Source organism: Bos mutus, chromosome 7, assembly GCF_027580195.1.
Source record: "Bos mutus isolate GX-2022 chromosome 7, NWIPB_WYAK_1.1, whole genome shotgun sequence".
Taxonomy (NCBI): Eukaryota; Metazoa; Chordata; class Mammalia; order Artiodactyla; family Bovidae; genus Bos; species Bos mutus.
The window spans coordinates 51,540,902-51,546,901 of NC_091623.1; positions in this window are offsets into that span (position 1 = coordinate 51,540,902).

Genomic DNA, 6,000 nt, shown 5'->3' on the forward strand with positions numbered 1-6,000 from the left:
CTTGGGGCCAAAAAACCAAAACATAAAACAGAAACAAAGTTGTAACCAATTCAATAAAGACTTTAAAAATGGTCCACATCAAAAACCTTTTTTAAAAAATAATTTGTTTTTAAGGTAAAATTCACACAAGATAAACCATTTTCAAGTGAACAATTAAGTGTATTATTGTATAGTGTTATACGACTAATTCCAGAACATTCCCATCACCCCAAAGGAAACCCCTGACCCATTAGCAGCCACTCTTCCTTACCCACTCCCTTCACCCCCTGCCCCCAGCAACCGCTCATCTCCTTCTGTCTCTCTGGATTTGCTTCTTCTGGACTTTTTGTATAAATGGAGTCACGTAACCTGTGGCCTTTTGTGTCTGGCTTCTCTCACTCAGCATCATGTTTTGAGGGTCATCCATGTCGTAGGGTTCACTCTTTTATCGTGAAGCACATGCTTCCTAAAATACAGCACTGTGTATTTTAAAAATATGCTCCACCTTGATCATCACCATAGTTCAAGATAGAGAATGTTCCAGTCCCTTGGGAGCTCTCCAAGGCCAATTTCTAATCATTGTCTTACCTCAAAAGATCACTTTCCCAGGCTTCCCTGGTGGTCCAGTGGTTAAGAATCTGCCTTGCAATGCAAAGGACACTGGTTCGATCTCTGGGCTGGGAAGATCCCACATGCCGAGGAGCCACTAAGCCCGTGCGCCACAACTACTGAGCCCACTCGCCGTGGCTGCTGAAGCCTGCATGCCTAGAGCTCACGCTCCACCACAGGAGAAGCCTCTGCAGTGAGAAGCCCGCACATGGCAACAAAGAGTAGCTGCTGCTCCCACCACAACTAGAGAAAGCTCACGAGCAGCAGCGAAGACCCACCACAGCCAACAGATAAAATAAATAAATCTTTAAAAAATATGTCACTTTCCCAGTGATCCTCACCTGAAGCTGACTGTGCCCCCTCAACAAGCGAGGGCACAACTAGGCAAATGCTATTGGCATATGGTGGGGGAGAGGACGGGGATACTTTTTCCACACCCTCCAATGCACAGGATAGGTCCCATGCAGCAAAGAATCAGCCAGCCCCAAATGTCCGTGGTCCATGGTTAGGAAGCCCTGGGCTCCCTAGCTCCACAGATTACTTCTATCTGTCCTTGAGTGATAGGAATGTCGTCATGCATTGCATCCCACTTGTGTCCTGTGGGCAACACGCACAGGGCTGTGTATGTGTTCATGCATTGTTCTTTTTCATCACTGTATTGTATTCCATTGAATTTACTCCAAAGTGAAAGTGAAGTTGCTCAGTCATGTCCGACTCTTTGCAACCCCATAGACTGTAGCCTACCAGGCTCCTCTGTCCATGGGGTTTTCCAGGCAAGAGTACTAAAGTGGATTGCCATTTCCTTCTCCAGTGGATCTTCCCGACCCAGGGATGGAACCCTGGTCTCCCACATTGTAGACAGACGCTTTACCGTCTGAGCCATCAATATATATTCTAAACAAATATACTCCAATTAATTTCCCATTTGCCAGTCGACGGTCACATGGCCGGTGGCCAGTATCTGGCGATGGTGAATGAAGCTGCTGTGAACATCCATGTATGTATGTATGTCTTTTGGTGGCAGAAACTCCCATTCCCATTGGGAATAAACCAGGGAATTGAAATGCTGGGTTACAGCAATTGATAGCAATTAGTAGATCAGTCTGAGAGAATTAAAGCTCAGGGAATTTTACACAAAACACCTGACTTCTAGCTTCTCTTGAAGAATCCGTACCAGCAATTCCAAGAGCCTGGCTTCCCACGTGGTAGCTCTCAGCTGAAGCTGAGGAATAGCAAGCGGCTGCTGGCTTAAAAGGGGGTGCATCTCCAGCTCCCCACAGCTGTCACTGTCCCTCCTTACTGCCTCACCCCTGCCCCATTTCTGTTTCTTGCTCCCGTGTCAGCATCTGGCATTGAGGGCCCTGGCCCTGGCCCGTGCAAGGTCAGGCATCACTTTTTCCCCCTTTTTATGGCTCTACTGCAGCCTAGTCTCTGCTGGCATTTTTCTTGTCAATGTCCTCAGAATCTCCTCTCTGTCCAGACCATCAGGGTCTTCTATGTTCAGCTGATGGATTCTTGCTGTCTGCTTACAAGTCACTTCCCCAGGGCAACCTTCTCTGAGCCCCCTGGCTGGGGAGGGCCTCTGGTCTCCCACAGACCCTGTCTTCCATCCCACACATCCGTGGACATCTTGCTGGTTTCCAACCAACTGGGACTGCCTCTGTCTCATTCATCTGCTTACCACCCAGCTCAATGCACCGTGAATCCCAGCCATGGGGGTACAGGGTATGAAGGAGAGCCCCGGTGCCAGATTGCAGAAGCAAACTGGGCTCCTGCGTGGAGCCTGGCCTGCACACCTCACTCCTCAGAAGCTTTCCCCCCATATCTGACGCATGGGGTCAAGATCTAGAAACTATTCTCCCCCCCGCCCCCACTGTCCGTACCAGCCACGACTGGCAAAGTGCCAGGTGCCTTCTCTGGGGTCCCTCATTTCCCACAGACCAGGCCCAGCCCTCAACCATCCCAGCAGTCCCCACGCACTGTCCAAGTGTCCCCCAGTCACGTCCACCTCACTTCCAGGGCCATCCCTGACTCCTCACCTGCTCACCCGTCTTCCTTCCCTCAACTTTGCTCTATACCCTCAGTTTCCCCCCCTCCCCAACTCCTCTCTCCTCCAGACACCTCAACTCCCCCTCCTCTCCCCTGCTTTCTCGCAAGCACTCAGTCAACCATCTCTGGCTCCTCACCTGCCTCCTCCAACCTCACCTCTTTCAGCATCCTCTACGTGGGACTCGCTCAGCTCTCTCCCTTCACCCCCATTTCGTCCCCCCAACTCCTCCCCCAGCCCTGCTCTCTTTACTCCAGTCCCCTGCCCTCTCGACCAACCAGAGCACCTGCTGGGGAAGAGGCGGGGCCTCCTCCTCACCTGGCGGCCGCAGAGCAGCGGGGCAGCGGCCCCTAGCGGTCGGGGTGGGAAGTGCAACCCAACTGGCCTCCCCTCCCAGTTGGTGCCTTACTGGGAATGGACCACCATTGCTGCCTGCCAGCTGTTGCTCAGACTGGACCTGGGTGGCTTCCTGGACTCTTGTTTCTTGGGAGTGAGGAAGGTGCAGCGTCCGCACTGTGATCCAGAGGTGACATTTGAGAAGTTCTGCTGGGGAAGGGGGATTCAAAGACTAACGTGTCCTATTGGCTCTGTCCCTAGGCTGTGCCTCAAATCTGGCCCTTTCTCCCCAGCACCCTGTTCCAGGCCTCCATCACCTCTCAGCTGGATTGACTGTGGAATCCATCTCCCCAGTCTCCTGGCTCCTTCTCAAATCTTACCAGGGCCAGAAGGTTCCTGTGAACATATAAGTCAGGGGAAAACCCTCCTCTGCCTAGAACCTTCCATTGCTCCCAGGTGACTCCGATTAAAAACCAATTCTCCCCGAAGCACATCAGGCCAGGATGGTCTAGCCCATTACCTCCCTACCCTCACCTTCCTCTCCTTTTGCCTTCACCCCCTCCCTCCAGCCACACAGGCCCGCTCACTGATCCTTTGAACACCCAGCATGTTTCCACCTCAGGACCTTTACGCTGGCTGTTCTCTCTGCCTGGAACCCCCTCCCCCCGACCGCCGATCTCCCCAGGACTCCTTTTAAGTCTTTATCCAAATACCACCTTCTTAGTGAGCTCTTCCCTGACCTCCTCTATCTAAAACTGCAGCCATCACCATGTTCTGCTGCTGCTGCTGCTGCTGCTAAGTCGCTTCAGTCGTGTCCCACTCTGTGCGACCCCATAGACGGCAGCCCACCAGGCTCCCCCGTCCCTGGGATTCTCCAGGCAAGAACACTGGAGTGGGTTGCCATTTCCTTCTCCAATGCAGGAAAGTGAAAAGTGAAAGTGAAGTTGCTCAGTCCTGTCCAACTCTTAGCGACCCCATGGACTGCAGCCCACCAGGCTCCTCCGTCCATGGGATTGTCCAGGCAAGAGTATTGGAGTGGGGTGCCATTGCCTTCTCTGGTCACCATGTTCTGTCTTCCTTAATTTTCTTCCATAGCACTGATCATCCTCTAACATCCTGTACCTTTTAATTGTCTGATTTCTCATCTGTCTTTCTGATTGGAATGTCAGCCCCAAGAACAGAGAAGCTTGTCTGCCTTATTCTCTGCTGTGTTCCCAGCAGCTAGCACAATGCCAGGTGCACAGTAGGTGCTCAACACATGCTTGTTAACTGAATGCATTGCCTTGCCCCTGCCAATGACAGCAGTTGGAATTAATCTCCACCCACACAATATCCTCCCAGCTCAATTCTGAGACCCCTTTACCTGCCTTTTCACTTGAGCCGAGGCATAAAGGACAGGATGGGGCTCCAACAGTGCCCAAGGTGGGGGTATAGGAAGCCTCCAGGAGAGGCAGGGGCACATAGAACTCCACCCCACCCACTCTTCAAGGCTTGGACAGTTCACCATCCACTCCCCTTAGCACCCTGCTTACTTTCCAGGGCTATTTCCATCATGCTTTCTGTGCCTGCCTTACCCACTGAACAGGGATGCCCCAGAGAGGAACTCCAGTCTTACTGGCAAGACACTAGGGCATTCTCAACATCTGGCCCCCAGCCACTAAATGCTGTAAGGGGTCCTCCGTGTTTGAGGAATACATGGAAGGAATGAATACACTGAATGAGAAGCCCCTCAGGGTCAAAAATGCTGGCCGAGTGGGCTCTAGGTGTATCCGCGCTGGGGGTGCCTGGTGGGCAGTGGAGGGCTGAGCATTTTTCCTGAGACCAGGAACGTGTTTCATTACCAACCCCAACCCCTGCGCCGCCCTCGCATGGGTTCTCGCACCTCCGACACACGGACCTAAGAAATACGAAGAAACAGGACACCCACGACTGAGGGCGCCAGCCCTGAGGTAGAGGACTCAGAAGATCGGGGACAGAGGAAGGTGGAGGAACACAGCACCCAGGTCGGTCAGCACTGGAGCTCAACACACGTGGACACAGGAGGAGGGCAGAGGGCACAGGTGAGTAGAGCTATCCACGTCTGAGGTCAGGGTGCGCCAAATGCTAGATGCACAGAATGTAGGGTCTCCAAGACGCCGGGGGATCCGTACGTGGGGTGTCCTAGGCGCGGGCCACCTGGGTGTGAGGGTTTTCTGGCATAGGGTAAAGAGAAAAGTGGATGTCCAGGCGCTGGATGGACAGGACGTTGGGTATCCAAGACGCGGGTCACGCTGAGCGTGAGAATCCGAGGCATAGGTAGGATGCGCAAAGAGAGAAGCGCCTTGGGAGTAGGGCGTCCTGGGCGCGGGTACGGACACGCGCGGTGCTGGGCGCCGGGAGCTGGGGCGAGACTGCGCGCGCGCGGCCGCGTTAGTTTCAGGAGCCCGGCTGCTGGCGCGGCCTCCACTGCGGCTGCGCAGCCGGGGGTCTTCGGGGAGAAGCGCTGGGGCTCTTTTGCGCCCCCAGCCTCTACTCATCCTTCTCCTCTTGAGCCCCTCGCCCGCGAGGCCTAAAAACCGCGATAGAATGGAGGCTAGTGAAACCGATCCCGGCCACAACACGGGGCGCTCTGCTGACCACGGGCTTTGGGGAAAAAAGAGGAGGATTTGGGGGAAGGGAGTCCTAGCCAGGATTTTTCCAAACTGAGCCGGGGGTTCCTTAAAGCATGGCACTCCTTTCCCTCGTATAAATTAAAGACACCGCTTCTCGCAACAACTGAAGAACGCGTTAGTACCGTCCCCCAGGCACATTCATTGGTTCCGAGGGTCCCTCCGTAGAGCAGGTGGGTGGGCTACTCAGGGCTGGATGGCAGGTTGGTGGGAGGACTAGGAGCCAGGGGGCTCTGGAGATGCTCAGCCTTCCTTGAGCTGCACGTTCTTCCCCCTTTCAATCCTTCCAGGTTTATAGAAAGCTGGCTGTGTGGATGTGGGGGGAGGGTTCCTGGTTGCCCCCTGCGGTACCGCCAAAGCCTTTCATGGATCCTACCAGGT